Here is a 26,620-nt window from a genome sequence, read left to right on the forward strand (position 1 = left end):
CTGCCAGTTCCTTCAGAACCCTGGGGTTTAATCCATCCAGTCCTAGTGATTTGAACTCATCTAGGGTAAACAGTGGTCACTTACCATTTTCTTCCCTATTTCAACTTGTGTTCCTAATCTGATTTTTGTGGTGCTGTATTTGATAGGTTGGACTGTTTTATCCCTTTGTGTAAATACAGATGCAAAACATTAGTTAAATAGTTTTGCTTTCTCCCTGTTGGTTGTCACCTTCTTGCCACTTTCTCCCAGCAATGGACCAATTGTTTCCTTAACTTTTTTCTTGCTTTTAACATGTTGGAGGAAGGTTTTTTTGTTATTTTTTACTTTTGTGGCAAGACTTTCTTCATTGTGAGCCTTAGCTTTCCTCACTTCATCTTTATATGCTCGGGCTATTTGCTAATATTCTGCCTTAGTTATGTCCCCACCTTTCCACTTTTTATACTTATCTTTTTTGTCTTTCAGTTTGTCAGAGAGTTCTTTATGCAGCCATGCTGGTTTCTTTTGGGAGCTATTTTTCTTCTTCATTGATATTGTGCTAGACTGGGCTTTTATAATCACATTTTTCAAAATTACCCAAGCTTCTTGAGTTGTTTTCCCCTTGAGGATTCTCATCCATGGAATTTTTCCCAAGCTCTCTCTAGGTTTATTGAAATTAGCTCTCTTAAAGTCCAAGACTGTAGTTTCACTTTGTTCTACTACTTGTGTTTGCATAATGTTGAATTCCAATATTGCATGGTCACTTGCCCCCAGGGTTCCTGTGGCTTCAACACCTTCCATCATTTCCTCTCTGTTAGTGAGCATTAAGCCCAATATGGCTGATCCCCTTGTTCCCTTCTCTACTTTTTGGGAAACAAAGTTGTCTGCTAGGTTTGTTAGGAACCTGTTGGATCTTCCACTTGGTGCAAAGTTTGTTTCCCAGTTGATGTCAGGGTAGTTAAAATCCCCTATTGGGATGTGAATTCCACCCTGTAAATCAACGATGTATGGACCGTGGAATTTCCTTGTAGTATACTTTTGAAATAAGCAAAATAAACCCAAGGCATAATCTAAGAAAAACATTTTAATTGTAAAGGAAGTAAAAATACAAACTTACTAAGCTAATAATTACATCTTGGCAGAGCCCCTGCCTGCCTTGGCATACAGACAAAGGAAGAAGGAAAGAAGGTATGTGATGTAATGACATGCGCAGTAAATCATTGCTGATAAGAGACAGTTCATGCTGCCGTATAACTCAGAATGTAGGCACAACTGGCAAACCAAATAAATGCAGTGACACCCCTTCTTTTGCCAGTTGGATGGATAACATCAAATAAGGCACATCTTCTTCCACAGATACTAGCGTTGAGCTGCTGGAAGCCACTTGTTGAGCATGTCAGCAATTTGAACATGTGTAGATACATATTGCAATTTAACAAAACCTTGTTTAATTAATTGCTTTGTGTTTTGATAACAAATGTCAATGTGTCTGGACCTAGAACCTGTGAAATGTGACTCAGAAATATAAACCACCGATTCATTATCTTCCATCACGGTGATCAGTCGAATCAGACATGTCCAGATATCTGCGATCAAAGCATCAAACCATGTTAAAGAATTACATGCATCTGAAGCACAAGCTGTCAGGCCTGCAGAGGTTGCTTTAAGAATCTTTGGCCTGCCACACTTTCTTATTATTTTCCTATGCTGTTTCATTAGTATAGTAGTTGGGAGGGGGGAATAGAAAGGAGTTGATTTGTGGAATGTGTTGTTGTCATTCTTTCTAGAAGCCCAAGGTCATCTTTTGTCTTTGCACCTCGACGCCTGACTTGAAGCAGAGAGGTGGAGTTGTCCAAGAAGAAGATTGGACCATGTGATGGATTTATGGGTGTGAGCATAAGATCATGAACTTTCAACTGGGTGGAATTCCAGGAAGCAAATCAGAGTTGGAATTCCACAGATGTGCCAACATACCTGTATTATTAAATTGGAACTTTAAGGATGATTCTGCCTTGGACTTTGATTTATTCATGCATGGTATTTGGAATGCTGACATTATTCCAACTCGCTTTTATTTATTTTTTTACTTTTATAGGGGTACTGAATCCCAGTTCTGACCCAATCCTGGGCAGGACGAAATTTCAGTGAAGATGGAGGCAAAAAAGAATGCATCAGAGAAGGCTAAGGGTAACGGATCGCTTGTATTTGTCGATACTATCTATGCACCTTCTAAAGAAATAGTTGAGGCTGCAGAAGCAAGAGGGATAGAACTTCAGCTGGGCACCCGGCGAAAGGAACCAAGACCCAGGCTTCCCTCACAGACGGAATTAGACTTGCGAGATGAAGCTTCAGGATTTATAGCTTCTCAGGAATGCCTGCTAGAAGGAGAGGGGCTCCGCAAGGGAACTCCGACAGACAACTGTATGATGGCCAGAAGGTCTAATGAATGGAAATCTCAGCCGCCCTCATGCAGTCATTCTTTGATGGGCCTCCAAGACCAATTTGGATGGCTAAAAGTGAGTGAAATCAAACTCTTTGGCCCCCCAGGACCACCTACGTGGAGCCTGGCAAAGCCCACATTATCCTTTCCCAGCAGAGAAACTGCTGTGCAGTGGAGTGGAGATCTTGGCTCCTTCCACATAACCACCAGCGAACCAGCACCTCCCCCCTCCTGGAGTGCAACAAAATTGGGAAGTTAAAGCCAGCCAGCAAAGGGGGCCTGGAACACATTCACCTCCCCCCCTCTGCAAAGCGGTGGCTCTGAACCCATGAATCAAGCAACCCCAGGGTGGGCTTTCTTCCCAGGTCATGGATGGGCTCAATGTCAGTGGATGCCTGCCTCTTCCCAGCAGATGGCGCCATCCCAGATAGCTGCCCCTAGACAGAACCAGGGACTGGGACCACCACCGGGCCTAGCCCCCCCAGCAATGCTTCAACAGGCTTTTGCCCAACCGATGGGTGTGGCCCAACAAAGGGGCTTACCACCCCAGGCAGCAGGCCAACAGGCTGCTCCGGTTCAACCTCCAACACCCCCATGTTTTCATGCAACGTTCGATGGGACCCCAGACAAGCTAGCTTACTTCATGAATCGAGTATTGGCATACGTTTGGTTTGGTTTGGTTTATTTGGATTTATATGTCGCCCTTCTCCAAAAGGACGTTGACCAAGTAGGCCCACAATACCCATCGGATTGAGAGTTGATCCAAGAAATAGCAGAGGGGATGACTGAAGGAGAGGCTGCACAATGGATAGCGGAGCTCCATGAAGAAGCAGCTCCTGAGTTAGATGATGTAACAGGGTTCATCCAACTGATGCGTGCCTGATTTTACGATGTGGCCCAACATGTGGATGTTGAAGACCAGATCCAGGAATTACAACAGGATGGTCATCCCGTGAAAGAACTAGTTTGGGAGTTCCAGAGAATAGCTGGGAAACTTCGATACTGGCCAGAAAGACTCTTGGTCTATATGTTCAAAAAGGCTTTAGATCCCAAACTGAAAGAAGCTTGTGCCGTAAGGGGGACCCCAGATCGTCTACAAGATTGGTACACCACTGCAATCATACTGGACCATGAAATTAACACCTATCCAAAGTCTGGCACCAGAACTCCTGCCAAAAAACCTTCGGCCCACCGAACATAGAGGCAGCAACCTGAAGAAACCCCACCAACCCCTTGTTGTGGGGACCCCAAAATAAAGTGCTACTGATGTGGTCAGCTTGGCCACCGGGCATCAAAATGCCGGGCTCCAGCCCCAGTTCCACAACTGCGCCAACTACCTGCCGGAGCTATGAAAACAAAAACAAAAAAACAGAAAACCACCAGAAAAGAGTTGTCTGCTACAACAGCCAATGGAGGCGGAGAGCAATGCCAATGAAAACGCCCCTGCCACCTTGGAGGAGGAAGGAAATCCTGAGGACAACCCAATGGTGAGTGTACCTATCCGTCCCTTCCAGATAAAAGCCAAACTCCTAATACCAAAAACGGGGGTAGAAGGGGAAGTTGGGGTGATTATAGATACCGGCTGCACCCGATGCTTAATCAGTATGTCAATAGTGGAGCAACTAGTATACGCACAAAACCCCTAAAACATCCCATTCCGTTTGAGGAAGTAGATGGAACCTGTTAGATACTCCCCCCCCCATCTAGTTGTTGACAAGGACAATCACAGTCTCCACTCAGGTCCTCTCCTTTCAGGCAGAGCAGGGGATCCTGATTGGCTGGAGAGCTGGGCAGCTTCCCCTTAAAAGGGGGAGCTGCCAGACCCTAGCCAGAGCTTGCCTGAACTTGACCTAATAAAGAGCTGTTGTCACCACTTGCCTTTTGTGCCTTCATTACCCTATCTAACACTGGCGACGAGGATGGGATTGAAGGCAATTAGGCTGACAAAAGAGCGAAACTCACTACAAAGAGCTTGAGCGAAACTCACTACAAAGAGCTTGGTCACGAGACAGGGATTCTGCCTGGAGCACAGGGAGGCATACTAGCCATTTGTGAACCCAGAGAGAGAGTCAGAATGGCCACCTATGCCCAACCACCTCCGTTCAACCCAGCCACAGACGACTGGGATGCCTATATGCTGCGGTTTGATGTTTTCTTGGGGGCGAACGATCTCGGGGGCGCCTCGGATCTCCGGAAGAAGAATCTGTTCCTGGGATACTGCGGCCCTGCAGTTCTTGACACCGCCAAGAACCTCTCGGAACCGACGCCGCTACCGGCCGTCTCCTGGTCTGCCTTACAGCAGGCATTGAAGACTCACTACGCCCCGACACCGTCCAAGTACGTACGGCGCTATCACTTTCACCAGAGGAACCAGTTGGAGGGCGAGCCCATAAACGAGTACATTGCCGAACTCCGGAAAGCCGCAACTCATTGTGAATTCCGGGATCTGGACGATGCGCTTTTGGACCGGATCATAATGGGGGTCCGAGACCGAGGCCTGCAGGCAAGACTGCTGGCAAGGAGCAACCTGGGAGAGGTTGCAAGGAGCAACCTCGACGAAGCACGGGCGACCGAGTCCGCACAGAAGTCCGTTGAAGCTCTCCAACGCCTCTCCGCACCCTCCGAGGCCCCCAGGAGCACCCGCGTCCACCGCGAAACCGTAGAACAAGAGAGCTCCGAGAGCGACGAGGAGGTCAGCCACCGCATGCGCAGCAACCGAGCAGTGCCGGCGCAGAAACTCAAACCGCCGGGCCTGCCCTGTGCCAGCTGTGGTGGCAATCATGCGAGAGCAACCTGCCGTTTCTGAGACGCGACATGCCAGCGATGCGAACGGAGGGGGCACATAGCCAGGGTATGCCGCAGCGAACTCCCTGCAACCGGCGGTCGGCCCGAGAGAACAGAAAGAGGACCGAATCGGAGGCAGCGACCCAGCCAGAGGCAGCTCCGCAGGGCAGAGGTGGACGACCACATAGCCAACCTCACCGCATCCGACCAGGAACACCAGGAGCATCACGCGATTCCAAGCGTCATGGTCCCTGTTCGGCACATGCGGATCAGCCGCCCTAGGAAGCTCAAGGTCACCGTTTTCATCGAAGGCGCCCCCTGCGAGATGGAGATCGACACCGGGTCAGCTCTCACAATCATTTCATGGGCAGTACTAAAACGAACGGTCCCCACGATGCGGAAGGAGGACCTCAGGAGCCCCGACGTCCGTCTCCGCGACTATCAAGGAAACCTGGTTCCCCTCGTTGGTCAAGGCACGTTCACGGTACGCTACAAACGGACCACGAAGAAACTGCAGGCGATCGTGGTGCGGGACAACCTCCAGAGCCTCTTTGGACTGGACTGGTTCCAAGCTTTGGGAATGGTTGTGGCCGAAGTCAACACCCTAGAAGAAGCAGACCCAGCAACCACTGCCGCCACAGGGAACGCCGCGGAAACCATATTTAAGGAGTTCCAGGACGTGTTTGCTTCCGGCCTGGGTGAGTACAAGGGGCCCCCCATATCATTTAGCCTAGACCCGAACGTAGCCCCAATTCGGCTCAAACCCAGGAGAGTGCCCTTTGCGCTCCGACCTAAAATCGATAAAGAGATAGACAAACTGGTGAGCCAGGGGATTCTCGAACCCGTCGATCACGCCCGGTGGGAAACACCAATAGTGACTCCGGTTAAGTCTGACGGGTCAATCAGATTGTGCGCCGATTACAAATGCACAATCAACAAGGGGTTGCAACAGAGTGCGTACCCCGTACCTGTAGTCCAACACTTACTGCATTCGCTTGGCCCAGGGAAAGTTTTCGCAAAATTGGATTTGGCGCAGGCTTACCAGCAGCTGCCAGTAGATAGCGCTACTGCAGAGGCCCAGACTATAGTAACACACAGGGGGGCGTTCAAGTGCAACCGCCTGCAATTCGGCGTTAGTATTGCCCCTGGGTTATTCCAAAGCATTATGGAACGCCTCTTGCAAGGGATACCGGGAGTCGTCCCATATTTCGATGACATCCTGGTCTCCGCTGCAAACGAAGCGCAACTCATAGAAAGAGTTCGCGCTGTGTTAGGCAGGATCCGGGAAAAGGGCCTCCGGCTCAAGAAAGAGAAGTGTAAAATTAATGTACCCAGGGTAGAGTTTCTAGGCTACATGATTGACGGCTCCGGGATTCACCCGACAAACCAGAAAATCAGGGCCATTAGGGAAGCCCCCACTCCCCAGAATCAGGCTGAACTCCAGGCGTTCCTTGGACTCCTTAACTTTTATAGCGTGTTCCTTAAGCAGAAAGCGACGGTTGCTGAACCGCTACACCGCCTGCTATCGAAGAACGCGGAGTGGTCATGGGGGAAAGCCGAAGCTAAGGCGTTCGCCGCCGTGAAGGGACTTTTATCAGCAGACTCTTTCCTGGTCCAGTACAGTCAAACCCTGCCGTTGGTATTGACCTGCGACGCCTCCCCGTTCGGAGTTGGCGCTGTCCTGAGCCACCGGATGCCGAACGGCACGGAAGCTCCAATTGCATTCTATTCAAGGACGCTGTCCACCGCCGAACGGAACTACAGCCAGCTGGACCGGTAAGCCCTGGCTGCCGTGGCAGGGGTCAAGCAATTCCACGAATATCTGTACGGCAAGGATTTCGACTTGGTGACTGACCACAAGCCGCTGCTGGGACTGCTAGCTGGAGATCGCCCAACACCGGTGTCCCTCTCACCCCGCATGACCCGGTGGTCGATTTTCCTGGCCGCGTACTCTTACCAACTCATCCACCGTCCGGGCGTCACACTGGGGCACGCAGACGCACTGAGCCGATGCCCCCTACCGGAGCTGCTCGCCGATCCAACACCCGAGACCGTCGTTCTCCTCATCGACTGTCTAGACTCGGGCCCCATCTCCTCCAGGGACATCGCACACCATTCCGAGAAAGACCCAACCATTAAACAAATTTTAAACTGGGTGTGGAGGGGGTGGCCCAAGGGGCCGTTTGGGGCAGAGCTCAACCCATTTGCCACAAAACGAGACGAACTGTCCGCTATCCGGGGTTGTTTGTTGTGGGGGGACCGAGTGGTCATTCCGAAATAGCTACGAGTGGCTGTGCTAGAGGCCCTCCACAAGGGTCACCCGGGGATAGTGAGGATGAAGGCGTTGGCCCGGAGCTATGTGTGGTGGCCCAACATGGACAAGGACATTCAAGAGTGGGTGGCCACATGCACACCGTGCCAAGAGTCCAGACCGGCTCCCCCAGAGGCACCCCCGAAAGAATGGGAGCGACCCCAGGCACCATGGTCCAGGATCCACATAGACTTCGCAGGGCCAATGCACGGGCAGACTTTCCTCATCGTAGTGGACACATTCTCGAAGTGGCTGGAGGTAGTCCTGATGACATCCACCACCACAGACGCTGTTATCAGGACGCTCCGAGGACTATTCGCGACCCACGGATTCCCGGATGTGCTAGTATCAGATAACGGGCCACAGTTCACGGCCAAGTCTTTTGAAGAATTCTTAGCAACACAGGGAATCCGGCATGCCCTTGTCGCCCCATTCCACCCGGCGTCCAACGGCCAGGCAGAACGGATGGTGAGATCTACCAAGGAGGCACTAAGCAGAATGGGTCCGGGTGACTGGAGAACCCGCATAGACCACTACCTCCTAATCCAGCACATCACGCCGAGCGCCACCACCGGCAGGAGTCCAGCGGAGCTGCTCATGGGGCGCTGACTCAGATCCCATTTAGACCGCCTGCACCCCAACTACTCCTCCGACACACCGCCTGACTCAACGGGAAAGATCCAGGCATTCACTATCGGAGACCCAGTCTATGCCCACAATTACACAGGGGGAACCCTGTGGATGCCCGCGACCGTCGTCGGAATATCGGGGCCGAGATCATACTCCGTCAGGCTCGAGGACGGGCGTCACTGGAGGCGGCACATCGACCAGCTCCGGGGACGAGTAGAAAGCTCCCAGAACCGGCAATCGGCACCGACGCCAGCGCAGGTCGAGCCGCACCCCCCACAGACCGGGGCGGAAAAACTTGGGGACTTAGCAGACTCTAACGGGGCACGGGCAAGGCCTCGAACAATGATGCCAGCCAAGACATCCGGAGGATTCCAGGAATCCCCGTCCGACGAGTCCGGAGAAGGAACGGGGCCGACCATCCAGCGTGAGGACACCCAACCATCGGAACCGCGCAGGTCCAGCAGGTCGACCCAGAGGCCCGTCTACCTGCGCGACTACGTCACTTACTAGAATGCTCCATCCTAGGGGGGAGGGGTGTTAGATACTCCCCCCCCATCTAGTTGTTGACAAGGACAATCACAGTCTCCACTCAGGTCCTCTCCTTTCAGGCAGAGCAGGGGATCCTGATTGGCTGGAGAGCTGGGCAGCTTCCCCTTAAAAGGGGGAGCTGCCAGACCCTAGCCAGAGCTTGCCTGAACTTGACCTAATAAAGAGCTGTTGTCACCACTTGCCTTTTGTGCCTTCATTACCCTATCTAACAGAACCCTAATTGGGGGAGCTCTGGCTATAAAGATCACTGAGTTAGTAAAGCTGGTGATAGGCCGCCACTATGAGTTCCTCAGATTCATCGTGGCCCCTGGAATGCAGGAATCAATTATCCTGGGACTTGCATGGTTGGATAAGTGGGTACCTACTATAAAGTGGGAGGACGGCGTTAGAAAGTTGATTATTGGATTTGGGCCGTTACCACCAGTGGAACCAAAAGGCCATCCAGGAACGATTGAACCTAACAGCCCAATCCATCCAGAACCTGCAGCAACTGCAGCAAACACTAAACCTCTGGGAATCCAACGAGTCCCAAAGATCTATTGGGATCTGGTGGATGTGTTCAGTGAGGAAGACGGAAACTACCTTCCACCTCACCGCCCCACAGACTGTGCAATAGACTTCAAACATGGGCAACCTTACCAAAGCCAAAAATGTACTCTATGACTCCCAAGGAGATGATAGAATTGAGGAACTACATCGACACCAATTTAAAAAGAGGTTTTATTGAACCAGTAAAATAGAAAGTAGCAGCCCCAGTGCTCTTCAGAGAAAAGAAAGATGGCGGAGTTTGCCTCTGTGTGGATTTACGAGCTTTGAATGTGGTATGCAAAAAGAACACCTATCCCCTCTCTCTCATGAAAGATATGTTAAACCACTTGGCTAAAGGCAAGATCTTCACCAAGCTAGACTTGAGAGAGGCGTATTACCGTATACGAATCCGGAAAGGAATGAGTGGGAGACCACTTTTAACACTCTCCTGGGCAGCTTCCAGTATAAAGTCATGCCTTTTGGACTACAAGGAGCACCCGCAGTATTCATGCAGTACATAAATGAAGTGCTACATAATCACCTGTCCCGCGGAATACTCGTCTATTTAGATGACATCTTGATCTTCTCTGACCCTGGAAGAACATGTGAAACTGGTACGGCAAGTCCTGAAAAAACTTCTAGCTGCCAAACTATATGCGAAATTGTCAAAATGTGAGTTCCACAAGACCTCACTAGATTACCTGGGGTATTGTATCTCCAATGAAGGAGTAGAAATGGATCCAGGAAAAGTGAAAGCGGTGTTAGATTGGAAACCTCCAAGCACTCGCAAACAATTGCAAAGCTTCCTTGGATTTGCAAATTTTTATAGACAGTTTATTCCTACATTCGCTGAAATTGCCCTACTATTGACTGAACTATTAAAGACGGGGCCTTCCCCAACTAAGCCGAAAGCAAACCAACCATTAAAATGGACAATGGACTGTCAAAAGGCCTTTGAGAAATTTAAATGGCTCTTTGCTCAAGAGCCCATATTGCAACACCCCGATCCAGAGTGACCATTCATAATCCAAATGGATGCCAGTGATGTCACGATAGCCGCGGTGCTACTGCAAAAGAGTAAAGAAGGCCACCTCTTGCCATGCGCTTACATCTCCAAGAAACTCATCACTACGGAAAGAAGGTGGGCCATTTGGGAGAAAGAGGCATTCGCGATCAGGTGGAGCATGCTTACCTGGAGACATCTCCTGGAAGGGGGGGAATATACCATTCGAGGTATGGACTGATCATAAAAACCTCGAAGCTCTCCTTGCCCATTGGAAGTTATCCCCCAAACAAGTTCATTGGGCCCAATATTTCCAAAGGTTCAAATTTGAAATTAAACACATCCCCACTGGAAAGAACTTGTTAGCAGATGCGCTGTTGAGAAAACCCCAATTTGACAGTAAGAAGGAAGACGTTGTCCACCCCATCGTATCTCCTTCTCACCAAAACGCAGCTCAAGTCACCACTCAAAGCCAAGATAAGCTGAAAACCGAGCTGAAAGCGGCCCTCTGGACAGACCTGTGGTTCACCAACAACAAGGACATCCTAATGATGAATGATGGCGTAGCCTGGAAGGGGTCCAAACTGTACGTCCCTGCAGAGATGAGATTGCTACAGCGGAGTCATGATGCAAAACTAGGAGGTCATTTCAGATTCCTGAAAACTCTCCACCTCGCCAGGCGTCAATTTTGGTGGCCAAAGATGAGATCGGAGGTGGAAGATTATGTAAAAAGCTGTGCTACTTGTGCCACAATGAAAACCCAACCGGGAAAGCCCCCTGGACTACTACAACAAGTGGGCAGCCCTAGCCGACCATGGGAAGAGATAGCAATGGATTTCATCATCGAGCTTCCAGACAGCAGCGGTAACAGAGTAATCTGGACAGTTATTGATTTGTTTTCCAAGCAAGTGCATTTTATTGCTTGTTCAGGCCTGCCATCCGCAAAGAAATTAGCAAAAATGTTTGTGGAACACATTTATCGCCTGCATGGGGTGCCAAAAAGGATAATTTCAGATCGCGGAGTTCAGTTCACCGCCAAGTTCTGGAGAGAATTCCTTAAATCGATTGGGTCCACACAGGGACTCAGCTCAGCATTTCATCCCAGCAAAATGGGGCAGCAGAGAGGGCCAATGCGATGGTGGAACAATACATCCGGTGTTATGTGGACTATCAGCAAGACAATTGGTCGGACTTGCTACCATTCGCCAAAGTAGCATATAATAATGCGGTCCACAGCAGTACTGGATTAACTCCTTTCCAGATTACTAGTGGCATGGAATTCGTTCCCATGCATGAACTACCTAAAGAACCTCCCTCCTCCATGTCTCTGAATGAATGGCTGGAGACATTAAAGAAGAGATGGGAAAATACGAAAAAGGCCCTAGCAGATGCGGCAGAAGCCTACAAGAAGCAAGCTGATAAATATCGCTCCCTCCAACCCCCCTTTCGAGTGGGGGACAAAGTTTTTGTGTCTACTAAATACATAAGATTAAGGATGCCTAGTAAGAAATTAGGTCCAAAATTTCTAGGTCCTTTCCAAATAGAAAAGATAATTAACCCAGTTACAGTTCGACTCAGCCTACCCAGACTCCTAGGGAAAATTTACCAGGTATTCCATTGTAGCTTATTGAAGCCAGTAATGGGGTCTACCATAAGACCATCCACCCAAGCTCCCCCTCCTTCTGTAGTGGTAGAAGGGGAAACACATTATGAGGTGAAAAAAATCTTAGATTCCAAGCTGTATAGAGGTCGCTTACAATATTTAGTGCATTGGAAGGGGTACCCTTTGTCTAAAGCTACATGGGTGAAAAGTTGGGATCTGAAAGTGGATAACTTTTCCATGAGAAGTTCCCTGATAAGCCAAAGGGTCCCCCTGGGGGAGGCAGAGGTGGTTAATTGTGTATAATAATTTCTACTTTTACTTCTTTTGCAGAAAACATGTTTTTTTTTGAAGAGAGGCCATCTGTCAAGCCTGCAGAGCTTCCTTTAAGAATCTTTGGCCTGCCACAGTTTCTTATTATTTTCCTATGCTGTTTCATTAGTGTAGTAATTGGGAGGGGGAATAGAAAGGAGTAGATTTGTGGAATGTGTTGTTGTCATTCTTTCTAGAAGCCCAAGGTCATCTTTTGTCTTTGCACCTCGACGCCTGACTTGAAACAGAGAGGTGGAGTTGCCCAAGAAGAAGATTGGACCATGTGATGGATTTATGGGTGTGGGCATAAGATCATGAACTTTCAACTGGGTGGAATTCCAGGAAGCAAATCAGAGTTGGAATTCCACAGATGTGCCAACATACCTATATTATTAAAATGGAACTTTAAGGATGATTCTGCCTTGGACTTTGATTTATTCATGCATGGTATTTGGAACCCTGACACAAGCATATTCAGCTTCAGTAGATGAACAAGAAACAAAATTCTGTTTTCTCACTTGCCAGTAAACAGGACATGCATTTAGGAACATCATGTAACCTGAAATACTTTTGCGTGATTTCTTATCACTTGCCCAATCAGAATCTGCATAACAACATAATTCTGCATAATCAGTATGTGTTGGTTCTAGCAATAACTTCATGTATTTAGTGTGTTTCAGGTATTTCAATATCTTCTTAACACATGTCCAATGAAATTGTTTTGCCTTACCTAAGTGTCGTGACAAGAGATTAACACTAAGTGCAATGTTGGGTCTGGTCCAAATACTAATGTACAACAGTGACCCAATGACTGAACGATAAACTGTTTGATCTTCGAACTCAGGACTTGATTCATGTGTCAAGTTGTGAAAATCTGTTTGCATGGGTGTCTTTGTTGTGTTAGCATCTTTCATGTTGCAATGATGCAAAATTTGTTCAATCTTCTCCTCTTGTGAAAGACTAAACCCCTTCTGTGTTTTGTCAATCTGAACACCTAAGTAAGTGCTAATATGACATAAAGATTTCAATGTGAAGTATCTCTGCAAACGTTTAGCAAAAATCTCACTCATTTTCTTATTTGGACCAATACAGACAATATCATCAACATAAACAAGAATTATCTCATATGCATTGTTAGATCTTTTTGTGAACACGCACTCATCAGTTTCAGACTTAATAAAGCCCATTGAATTTAGTTTGTCAGTAAGATGTAAGTACCACATTAAACCTGACTGTTTCAGACCATAAAGATTTTTGTTTAGAAACCAGGTGTCCCCTTCTTGCTGTCGGAATCCTGGAGGGCCTCTCATGTAGATAAACCGTGTCCACATCAAACTGGAAAACTTCTAAACCAAGAATAGTTGCAGTGGTTAAAGCAATTTTTACACTTTCAGTTCTGACTGTCGGTGAGTAGGTGTTTGTGTAGTCCTCAGGATAACTTTGAGTGAAACCCTGAGCTACAAGTCTGGCCTTGTACAATGACTCACCATTTTGTTTCTTTTTAATTCTGTAGACCCATTGAGTGCCAATGACTTTTTTGTTTGCTGGAGGTTTTGCAGGTGTAAATACATTAAGTTTCTTTAAACTGTCCATTTCATCCCGCATTGCCTGATACCATTTCTCTTGCTCTGAATCAGGAAGCTGCTTGATTTGTGTGAATGTATCAGGAGGAAGTGTAACATTGCAAATCAAAGGCAAGGGTGTTTTTGTCAGTTGCCATGAATATCACTGTGGAGGGATTCCTTTTGTGACCTTCCTGGAATGCTCGGAACAACAGTCCATTCTTCTTCTGCTTCGTCCTCGTCCTCACATTCGTCACTAGCATCAGCATCCGCGGCTCGCGAAGATGGAACATCAGGTTGTGAAGAACTAGTAGATGGAATATCTGCCTGTGAATCTTGGTCATCAGGCTGCGTGGCATCAACAACATCGTCTCTAGGAAAATAAACTCCAGGATCATTAGAATGAATCCTGGACCAGTCAATATCTTCCTCAAAATTAGCAGATTGTGAAATCACAATTACATGTTTAGAGTCAATAAATTTGCTCCATTTTGAATTATCATCAATACCCATAAATCTCAGTCTCTTTGCTGCTGGACCTCCTTTTCTTCTTTGAGCTAAGGGAATGTTCAGCATAGCGTATGAACCAAAAATATGGAGGTTCTTGAGATCGGGCTTGTAGCCATACATCATGAAGAAAGGAGTTTGATTTATTACACTGCTCCAAGTACGGTTAACAATGTAATTTGCATATTTGATAGCTTCACCCCAGTATGTGTTGCTGAGATTGGCATCTTCTAGGAGACAATGCATCATGGTTTGTAGGACCGCTTGTCTTCGTTCTGTTACTCCGTTATAAGCCGGTGGGTACGGAGCGGTTGTCTGATGAAGAATTCCATTCTTATGCATCCAGTCCTAGAATCTCTGAGACATGAATTCGGCACCACGGTCACTCTGGATTCTGGCAATACGAACTTGGTGTTGGGTAGAAACAAGTGCTGCAAAGTCTTTAAAGATCTGAAAGGTCTGAGATTTCTCTCTCATAGGAATTACAAATCCATATCTAGAATGATTATCTACAATTGTTAGAAAATATTTTTTACCACCAAGTGTTGGCGGAAAAGGACACACTATGTGAGTGTGTACCAAATCAAAAATGCTTGTTGACAGGCGTGTAGTGTGTTTGGGAATGGCTGCTGTTTTGGATTTGACCTTCTTGCAAACTGCACAATCCAAAAACACCTTACACACCTTTAAATCCAAACCTTTTGCGAATTCCGGCATTTTCCTAAGAACACGGAAACTGGCGTGCCCCAATCTTCTATGCCAGTTGTGGATACATCTGGAATGCAAAAGTTTACCAGTTAGTGAATTTTCAACATTAACAGTTTCACGAGGAACCTCAGGCTTGCCCTGAGCAACCTGCTTCCTTATTTTCTGTTTATTGGCTTTAGGAGCCTTTGGAGTAGCAACAGGATCTCTCACTGAAGCATCTCTCTCTGGGCCTGTGTTCTCTCCTTATGGAGTTTGTATACTTGCCTGTGCTTGTGGTTTAGATTTTGGTTTTATGTAATAAGCACCACCAATTAGCATGGTTTCAGCAACAATATCTCCATTTTTAACTATGTAACTTGTTTTTTCGAGGTGGTGAACCTGGAACTTTAACATTCTAGACAAGTGACTTTGACTAAGCAAATTACTGGTTGCTGTATGTATGTAATATACATCAGGGATGAGTGCATCGAGCTCTTCAACATAAACAGTTCCTTTTCCCATGACCTTACAAGGATGATTGGAGAAAGAATAAAGTTCACGTAGTTCAGGTTCAGGCTCGTGCATCTCTGTGAAGATTTCTTTTCTGTAGGTAACATGCAACGCTGCACCACTGTCCAAAGTCTACAGAAGCCATCTGTCGTACTCTGGATCAGGTTGTGGATTGTTGGTTAAGGCCAATGTGACGAGTGGAGCTTGTGGATCACGCCTTGGACCACAACGACCTTGTCTTCCGCCTCTACCTCTCTTCTGGAGTCTGTTCCTCTGGGCTGGTATGTGACGGGAGCTGGAACTCGTTGGGGACAATCCCGGGTGTCATGTCCCATACAGTTACAGATGTAGCATCTTGGCATCCTTGGAGCATAGGCTCTTCCTCGGAAGGGAAGTCTCGCTGGAGCTCTCAATGTGGGTGGTCCTCGCAAATGAGGCATGGCTAAAAATAAAGCTTCCTCCTCAATTGAAAGTCTGCAAACATTATTGACTGTGCGTTGAGCAATAGGCACGTGGTTAATCTTTGCAATGGCATCTTTTCATTCATAATTCAATGAGTTAATGATAATGCTGATCATTTGAACATCATCAATAAAATGGCCTCTTTCTCTCAATTCTCTTCTCATTCCTTTCAGTTTGGTCAAATGTCCACCAATTTGTTCACCAGGTTTCAATTTCAAACCACGGAACTCAGACATGAGCAAACATGAAGATTCAATTGAAACGGGCCTGTAGCAATCTTCCAAATGGGCCCAAATTTGTTGGGCTGTTGCATTAGGTGGAAAAATAACATGCAGTTCAGTTCCCATGGACATCAATAATGTTATGCAAGCCTTAGTCTCTAAGTCTCTTATTGCAGGAGTCCATGGCTGGGCAGGAGGATTAAACACCTTACAATGGGTACCTTCTCTGCGAAGCAAAAGTGAAACCTCACTGACCCAGGCTTTATAATTCTGTCCTGACATTTTTAGTTTTGACTCACCAGTCAATGGAGCAACAGAAAATACCTGTTGAGGAATGTGCATTTGAAATGCTTGCTGTGCAGGTAAAAAGGCTTGTTGTAGAACCTGTGGTTGCTGAAATCTAACAGCTGGGGCTGATGCTTGAGCAGGAATAAAAGCATGGCTTGCTGGAGGCTGCATTAAGTACTGTTGTGCTCCAGCACCTCCAGGGGGCACTGAAAATTGGGCCTGTAGAGGCACATGTTTCGTTGCAGCCTGAATATCTGAGTAATCTAATGACATGTGTGAAAGAGTCTGATGCAGTGATTTGAATTGCTCCTGAATTTTAACGTGCATATCAGCTCTTTGTAGTAAATTATTTCTGCCAGGAGATGTTGCTGTGGTTATATCTTTTGGCTGCACTATTTCTGCCTGCGAGGCATGTGCAATTGGAGAACAAAGGAGATCACGTGGCAATTGTGACATGTGCACATCTCTCTGTTCTGATTTGCCTGACACAATATCCTCCAGGGGGTGTGCCTTAGGCTATGAAGAAGGAGCCAAGATGGTGTTATCAGAAATTTGAAAAGCATGGGAATCCCTCTTTTCTGACTTGAGCATGGAATAAACATTTTTGGCCTGGAACAGCTGGCGTTCATAATATTCTATTTGATTACGATAGCTTTCCATAGCTTGCTCAGAGGTGCAGAGAGAATCATACATTTCTCCCTCTGTGTGGGAGTGAAATTGCTCCGGCTGTGAAAACTTTGGCCTGACACCGAGCATTTCAAAATCTCTATAAAGTGTTTGGTAGCATGCATAATTAGGAAGATACTTTACTGACCTCAGTCAGGATACGTCATCTCCAGAAGCAGTCCCATCTTCTTGAGATCTGTCCCACAGCAGATTCTTCACCCGGTCCAGTTGCATCAAGAGTTGTAAATCTTTGTAAAATTTTCACCTCTTCATTGGAGAGAGCAGAGGCTTTTATATCTCTTGCAGAAATTTCTTTTTGTTTTTTCTTCTTCTTAGGCATCTTAGAAGTGATCCTCAGTTGCTATAAATCATTTGTCTAGATTAGCCTATACACTTATCTTCAAAAAATAACAAAGCAATGAAAAACCATACATCAACTGTCCTCTGTTACCATATGATGGGGTGTGAATTCTGCCCTGTAAATCAATGATGTATGGACTGTAGAATTTCCTTGTAGTATATTTTTGAAATAAGCAAAATAAACTCGAGGCATAATCTAAGAAAAACATTTTAATTGTAAAGGAAGTAAAAATACAAACTTACTAAGCTAATAATTACATCTTGGCAGAGCCCCTGCCTACCTTGGCATACAGATAAAGGAAGAAGGAAAGAAGGTATGTGATGTAATGACATGCGCAGTAAATCATTGCTGATAAGAGACAGTTCATGCTGCCGTATAACTCAGAATGTAGGCACAGCTGGCAAACCAAATAAACGCAGTGACATCCCCCACTACTATTGTGGTGTGCTTCCTACATACCTTAGTTAGCTGACTAGCAAAAAGTTCATCTACTTCCTCTGCTTGGTTGGGTGGCCTATAGTATAGACCTATGGCAATGTCATTCCCCCACCCCCAACCTTTAATATTGACCCAAATGCATTCAAGATAGTTCTCATCATTGTTGTGCTCTATTTCTGTAGAGAAGTAATTATTTCTTATATATAGTGGAACTCCACCTCCTCTTTTATTTGGTTTATTTCTTTTAAATAATTTAAATCCTTCTAGCTGTATGTTCCATTTGTCAGTTTCATCCCACCAAGTTTCTGTAATGGCAACAATATCATATCTGCCCTCTTTTACTTGAATTTCTAATTCACCCTGTTTATTCTTACTCTGTGCATTGGTGTATAGACATTTGAGTCCATTTTGATTGACCCTGTGTTTACTGTCTACATAACCTGTGTTATGCCTGACTATTTTCTTGGCACTTGTATGATTCATGCACATGGTATGGCACTCACTATTAAATGCTTGGTTTTGTTTGACAGCGGGAGTGATAATCTTACTCGCACAAACATCTGTGTTACATGCACTGATAACCCTATGAATTTTAGATTGCTGGGGACAGAAATGTTCTGTATCAATTAATTCTCTGTCCCCGCTGTTCATTTAAATGTTTATCCAGAAAATCTGTGAATCTAATGCCAAGTAACTCAGTCCCTTTCTTGGATGGGTGCAAACCATCTGTTTTATACAGTTTTTCATTGGACCAGCTACAGACGTCATGACTAATAAAACCAAAACCAAAACATTTACAAGATACTTTAAATCCATCAATGTTGGAAGTCTATAATGAAGAATTGTTAGAAGTGAAGGTACCCATAGAAACTGGCCCTAAATTGATAAAGAAAATTGAGGAATATGGAGAAGTGGCAGGGATGAAAATAAACAAAGATAAAACCAAGGTATTAGTCAAAAATCTCACCAATAAACTGAAATAGGAATTGACAAAAAATTGGCTTACAGATAGAAAAAAAGGTTAAATACCTTGGTATTTTCTTAACAGCAAGGTATGGAACAATCAAAAAGGACAATTATACAAAGCTGATACAACAATTAAAATAGATTTGGAAAGGTGGAAGAATGTACAGTTATTAATGATAGAGAAAATTGCAGTTGTGAAAATGAACATATTACCATAACTACTTTTTTAAAATCTAAAACATACCAGTAAAATTAGAAAAGAAATTTTTTGATGAACTAAATAAAATGACTTTGAAGTACGGTATATTTGGCAAGGTAAAAATCGAGAATAAAATTGAAATTACTATAGGACTCTAGGAATAATGATGGTTATGGGCTCCCAGACTGGAAATTATAGTATCAGGCCGCAGCTCTCACCTGGCTAAAAGATTGGGTAAATTTAAATAACAGAATACTATTGTTACAAGGAGGGCATGACTTGCAATTAGGCTGGCATGCCTTCCTCTGGTATGGCAGAAATATGGTGCACAAATATTTCCAAAGGCATTATGTGAGGGGCGCATTGCTTAACATTTGGGAAAAAATTAAACTATAACTGTGAAGGTTCCAAGAGTTGCCCTAATTAATTTACAAGCCCCGGGACGAAATTCAAAGTAAAACCATTCGTTTATTAGGACTAACATCTTAGCATGGACGTCTGTGTAGCTGAAACTAAATCACATTTAATGGTGTCTGACCTTTACCCCTGTGCCCCCTCCCCTCTGGCTGAGGTCATCAATCACATTCTCCAACAGGATGTTATGGCAGGGTTCTGGACATGCGCATTCACATCCCAGTACAGAAATATGAGACTTTTACTCTGGCCAAAAGTATGCATGGAATTTTCCTCCCCTTCTCAAGGTGATAGTAGTCATTGAAACGCCTTAGGCGTTGACATCCGGCTCCCCTCACTTCCTGAAAGCGACCTGTATAAAACAAAGCAATTTGAGTACAGGTGTATAACTTAGGGATGTGTCCCTCCCCAGGCTTGCTTGGATTTTCTGCATGGAATTTTGCTATAAGGCGATCAGCCTGGATATTTCTATTTTTCACCCAAGATGCCTCTGATAAGGGGTAGCCTTTCCACTTGATTAAGTATTGGAGTTGTCGCCTGTGCCACCTTGAATCAAGGATTTGTTGAACTTTATAATGGGTTTGGCCCCCTATGATCATAGGGCTCGGGGGATCCCAGGGTAGTGGTCTCAGAGTGGATCCAATCACGGTTTTAAGAGGCTGCTATGGAATGCTGGGTGTATCTTCCCCAACAATCGAGGCAGTTTCAATTGCACTGTGACTGGGTTGATGATCTTTACTATAGGGAATGGTCCCATAAACTTTGGCCCCAGTTTCTTGCTAGAGAGTCTTAACCTCAAATATTTTGTGGAGAGGTAAACCTTCTCTCCCACCTGGAATGGTCATTGCGGAGCTCGGTGTTTATCTGCCTATTTCTTATAGGTTTGTGCCGCTTTAGCCAGCGCTTTTTTTACATTTTCCCAGGTTGCTTTTAGCATTGATATCCAATCAGTCAAACTGACTGCGGAGGGAGGATCCCTTGGATACCCAGGCAATGGGACAAAGTTCATGCCGCTCACTACTTTGAATGGTGTTAGTCCTGTGCTACTGTGAATAGCATTATTGTACGTGACCTCAGCAAAAGACAGAAGTCTGCCCAATTGGACTGCTGATAGTTCACATAGCACCTCAGGTACTGCTCTACCATGGCGTTCAATCTCTCTGCCCCCCACATTGGTGCTTGGTGAAAAGCTGAGCTAAGGGATGACCAATGGACCACAGGAACTCCCTCCAGAGCCATGAACTGGATCCCTCTGTCTGAGATAATTCTTTGAGGTACTCCATGCAGGTGGTACATGTGCTTTAGGAATAGTTTGGCCAGCTGGTGAGCTGAGGGTAATCCGCTACAGGGTATGAAGTGTGCCTGTTTGGAGAAAAGGTCTATTACAATCCAAATCACTGTGTTTCCCCCACTTTTCGTCAACTCTACTATACAATCCAGTGCGATCTCCTCCCGTGGCCTCATTGGCTCTGCTACTGGTTTCAGCAGTCTGGGGGGTTTCCTGGTCATCTTTTCATTGTGGCGCAGATGGTGCAACATCACATAACTATCCACATCTTTCTTTATGCCGGGCCACCAGAAACTGCCTCCTGGCTAAGTGTGAAGTCTTTAGGAACCCAAAGTGGCTTGCCGGTTTGGTGTTGTGGCTCTTCTGGAGAATTAGGGTGTGTAGGGATTCCGGGACGTAGAGTTTCATTCCCTTCCATACAAGGTTATCTCTTTTTGTCAAGATGTGTTGGTTGTTTCGGAATCAGGGGTCTGCTAGCAGTTCAGTTTTGAGTCTTGTGGTTAGGTCATTTGCTGGTTGGTCTTGCCAGTCATGGCATTGCTGTCTGGTAGTTGCTTGGCCAGCTAATTTGAGTAGGGGGAATGATGGCATCGACCACCTGCTCCTGTTCGCATTTTTACTGGGGCATGAGAGGGCATCAGGTAGAAAATTCCTCCCCCCTGGAATGTGTTTTAGTACAAAGTTGGAATGGTTGAAGCATTGAGCCCATTGGACCTATTTGGGTGATAGTTTCCGCAAGGTCCTGAGAGCCTCCAGATTTTAGTGGTCAGTCCAGACTTCAAATGGTTTCTGGCCCCCTTCCAACAGGTGTCTCAGGTTAGCAGTACCCATCTCACCACGAAAGTCTCCTTTCCCCATGCAGCCCATTGTCTCTGTGTCTGTGAGCTTGTGGGAGGCGTAGGGCTGCAAGTTTCCTTGGCTTGTTTCTTTGGGGTAGCACTGCTCCTGCTACCATGTTATTAGCGTCTGCTTGGATCACCAAGGGTTGCTCGGGGTCAGGATGCTTCAGCACCGGTTCCTTTGCAAACATTTATTTTAGTGTTTTGAATGCCTTTTGGCAGGTTAGGTCCAACTGCAGAGGTTGTCCCAGGTGAGGTTTTGTGCCTGGGCTCCCTGTCTTTAGGAGATCTGTCATGGGTTTGGCAATCTTCACAAAGGAGGGGATGAATTGCCTACAGAAGTTTGCAAACCTAGGAAGCTTTGTAGCTGTCTGTGGGTGCTAGGGGATTGCCAGCCTAGGACGACTTGTACTTTGGCTGGGTCCATCTCTATTCCCTCATTTGACACTCGGTAACCCAGGTAGTCTAGCCGTACATGGTAGAATTCACATTTTGATAGCTTGACGTACAGGTTGGCTGTCAGAGGTTTTTCCAGTACCTGTCGGATCAGGGGTATGTGGTCATTCAGGGTCTCTGTGTAGATGAGGATGTCAACCAGGTAGACAAGAACCCTCTTGCAGAGTGCTCATGCAGCACCTCATTTATTAACTGCATAATGGGGCTCCCTGAAGTCCAAAAAGCATCACTTTGAAATGTAAGCTCCCTAGGGGGCAGTTGAATGTTGTTTTCCACTCATCTCCTTCTCTGATCCGTACTCTGCTTTAGGTCGCTGAGCTCATCTTCTGCAAACAGGTCCTCCTCCACCTCTTCTAATCTGGCCTCTAGCAGTCATCTACGCCTTGCAGTTGCGGGGCTCTCCTCTTGTGGAGGGCTGCTAGCCATTCCCTTGCTTCTCCCTCTAGTCCCTCTGCGATAGTATTCACTATGGCTCTTGGGAATGAATAGAGGTGTCTAGTAGAGGCATTCTAGGTGGATCTCAGCTAAGTCAAGGAATAGGTCTGAGTCCCCATTAAACTTTCCTCTGAACTGGGGCGATTCGATCAGCACTGCCCCTTCCTCCCCCTGGCGGCCTCTGTATGCTTGTGCTTGATATGTCTGGACATATTCCTCAGCTCTAGTTCGGAGGGAGGGAGGAGATTGTCTGCCTTGGGCAGCCTGCCTGCTATTTGGGAGAGACACTGGTTTCAACCTCCTGGGCCAGTCTTGTGACTAGAGCTCTGAAATAGGCAAGACAAGAAGCAATGGATGGAAACTAATCATTGAGAGAAGCAATCTAGAACTAAGGAGAAATTTCCTATCAATGAGAACACTTAATCAGTCAGACAGCTTGCCATCAGAAGTTGTGGAAGCTGTCTACCTGGATCTGTTTCCAGGCCCGGGTACAGCACGGAGATGGCATTGGTCGCGTTGGTCGATGATCTCTGGCAGGCCCGGGACAGGGGCTGCTCCTCTGTCCTGGTTCTATTAGACCTCTCGGTGGCTTTCGATACCATCGACCATGGTATCCTACTGCGACGACTCGGGGGGTTGGGAGTGGGGGGCACCGTTTTACGGTGGTTCTCCTCCTACCTGTCGGATCGGTCACAGTTTGTGTTGACTGGAGGGCAGGGATCAACCCCGAGGTGCATCACTTGTGGGGTGCCCAAGGGGTCAGTTCTCTCACCCCTCCAGTTCAACATATATATGAAACCGCTGGGCGAGATCGTCCGTGGTTTTGAGGTACGGTATCATCAATATGCTGATGATACCCAACTTTTCATCTCTACCCCAAACCACCCAAACGATGCCCTTGACATGATGTCCCAATGCCTGGAGGCTGTGCAGATCTGGATGGGGAGGAACAGGCTCAAACTCAATCCCTCCAAGGCTGAGTGGCTGTGGTTTCTGTCATCCTGATTTGTGCATCTTGTTCCATCTTTGATGATAGGGGGAGAAATTTTACCCCCCTCAGAGAGGGCCCGCAATCTGGGAGTCCTCCTGGACACGCGGCTTAGTTTATAAGAACACCTGATGGCCATGACCAGGGGGGCCTTTTACCAGGTTCACCTGGTACATCACTTGTGCCCCTTCCTGGATCGGGATGCTCTATGCACAGTCACTCATGCCCTCGTCCTTTCTCTCCTGGATTACTACAACGCTCTCTACATGGGGCTGCCCTTGAAGAGCTGGTCCAGAATGCGGCCGCGCGGGTTATCATGGGGGTACCTAGGTGCTCCCATGTTACACCCCTTTTAGATGGCCTGCACTGGTTGCCAGTTGTTTTCCAGGTGTGATTCAAGGTACTAATTATGACCTTTAAAGCGCTCCATGGCTTAGGCCCAGGGTACCTGCGAGACCACCTACTGCCACCAGTAGCCTTCCACGATCCAGTATGATCCCTCAGAGTTGTCCTCCTCAGGGTGCCGTCGGCCAGACAGTGTCGGCTGGCAACCCCCAGGGGGAGAGCCTTCTCTGTGGGAGCGCCTTCCCTCTGGAATAATCCCATTCCTTCTGATGCACCCTAAAAAGTTGGCTTTTCCAGCAAGCCAGCCTGGCCTGTTAATTTTATCTCATTTTTAAAATGTTAGTGTTATATTAATTGGATTTGTTTTTTTGGATACTTATCTAATTTCCTTTTAACTTTTGTGATATGTGTTTTTTTAATGTTGTACGCTGCCCTGAGTCCTTTGGGAGAAGGGCGGCATATAAATCCAATAAATCCAATCCAATCCAATTCATTAGTGGAAGCTTTTAAGAAAAGATCAGACAGCCACTTGTCTGGAAGGGTAAAAGGTCTCCTACTTGAGCAGATAGTTGGACTAGAAGACCTCCAAGGTCCCTTCCAACTCTATTATTCTGTAATTCAAGAAAGAGAAGGGGGATTAAGGAAGAGAAAGGAGATGATACTGTGGCTGAGACAGCCTTGCTGTTTGGCTGTTCCAGCTCTGCTTTGAAGCCACAGGTAGGAAATGGAATTAACTATAAATTAGCTTTCCAGTATGGATTTGGAATGTGTGAATAACTATAATTTTTAGTTATGGTTAAGATCAGGGGTGGGTTCCAGCAGGCACTACTGCTGGTTCACTTGTGTGTGCTTTGCACACACATGCTTCGTGTGCACTGCGCATGCATGCATAATGTGATTAAAATTGTTCTGTTTATACGCACAACTGAAAAACAAAATGGCGGTGCTCATGGCGCTGCCCAGAGAACCGATTCGGGACCTTAGCAGGCCTGGGTCGCTGCCAGTTCCAGCGACCCAGTCTCCCAAACAACTACTGGCCGAACTGGTTCGAACTGGTAGGAACCCATCACTGGTTAAGATGCTCTTCTATAGATACAATTTAACCAGTAGCTTAAATGTGTGCCACATATAGCTATCCACAATATAGATGTATAGAAATAACACACATGTACATACACAAAATCATATTTACTTATGTTATATAGGAAACTGGAACTGGGTAGTGGACAAATTTTAACAAATTTTCAAAATGTATTTGTAATTGTAATCCATTTTAGGAACGATCCTTTCTTATAAATCTTCTAAATATTAAAGTTCTTCCATTGCACTACTTACATATTGTTTACTTTTATGAACATAAAAGCCATGATGAAATATAAAAGGTTCAAGGAGTTAAGAGTACCATTTTTTCCAAATTTTGAACATATTCAGAGAAAATGAATTTTGAATATTTAATATTTTTTCTATACATTGCTTTGCTAATAAAATTGTTAATTTTAACAATTACTTTCATTTCCCCAATTGAATAATTAATAAATTGTGGTTTAATTGAAATTGTTTTAAGAATATGTTTAAATTGTTTCAGAAATATAAACATGAAGATAGTTGAAAGGATGTTTTCAGATTTTATCTCCTGCTCATTTGCTTAATACATTTTCTATTGTCACAGAGATATTTATTCATCTCTCTCTGGGTGAAAAGTCCACAGCAGAGCTAGGCAGAGGCAGAGGTGATCCCAAAGTACTGCCCACTCTGTCCCACCATCTCATGGCTTGCCTGTGACCATGCCAAGCAAGCACCTGCAAGGGGCATCAGGATCACCTGCCTCCCACATCCCCCATGCCTTTGCCTCCGCCTGCTGCTAGTGCCGCCATACAAGCCTCCTGCGAGCCTGTGAGTCAGGCAGCCACGCAGCATGTCCAGATCATCTGTTGTCTCCCCAAGACTCTACCTCCATGCTCGGACTTATCTGAATTTGCACTGCGCCAAGGGGCCGGGTCTTGTGCTGACCATGCCCATCTTCCAAGCTTATTTTGGCCCACCCCAAAAATTCAGGCTGGGGCTTGTTTTCAGGATGGGTCTTATTTTTTTGGAGGGGGGGAATGGTACCTAGCTCTCTTTGTCTCTTTCACTCATCATTGCCTTTTCTCTTTTTCCCAGTTAGCTCCTTTTTTAAATCCAGAGATCAGCTTCATTTTTTTCATTAACCACAAAACCTTCTCCACAGGAAACACTGTACAGCTACACAGCCATCTATCTATTTTGTTTTAGGATTGGCACAAGGTTGACAAAGTTCTAGAGCCTGGGCAAACAATGCTTCATACTTTTTGTTTTCCTAGAGATGTGCTGAAGCAAAGTTCCTTTATGTAAGGACTAGGAACTCCTGAATCAGGCAGATTAGTGTATGTCTGGTACAGCCTGGCTAGTATTGTAATTCACTTTTACTGGGGAATCCTGGGAAGAAGGGGTCGATGAGTGTGATTTTAAATTATCTCTCTTCCTATTTAAAAGAGAAGCTTTCCTTGATTACATTGTTTATATTAGTGTTTTCTAATTTTTCATCAAGGCTGAGATAAATTAAACGTATTGACTTTTTGTTTGCTTTTCTAGACTTAGCTAAACATATATATATAAGTTGTTATTTGAAAGATTCTTGGAAAAAGTCCTCAGTGTATTGGCCCAACTGCATTCTTTTTAAAAAATCTGTTAAACACTTTGTGTGTAAAGAAAACTTTATGTTTCGGAGGCAGGGCTTGACATCGCACCGACACGACATGCAATCTTGGGGCTCTAGGATTGCTGTCGATATCGCTGTTCTTGGACAGTCCTTTTGGACCCAAACTGTTCTGAAGGAA

Source organism: Natrix helvetica (assembly GCF_964273705.1).
Source record: "Natrix helvetica genome assembly, chromosome: 4".
Classification (NCBI taxonomy): Eukaryota; Metazoa; Chordata; class Lepidosauria; order Squamata; family Natricidae; genus Natrix; species Natrix helvetica.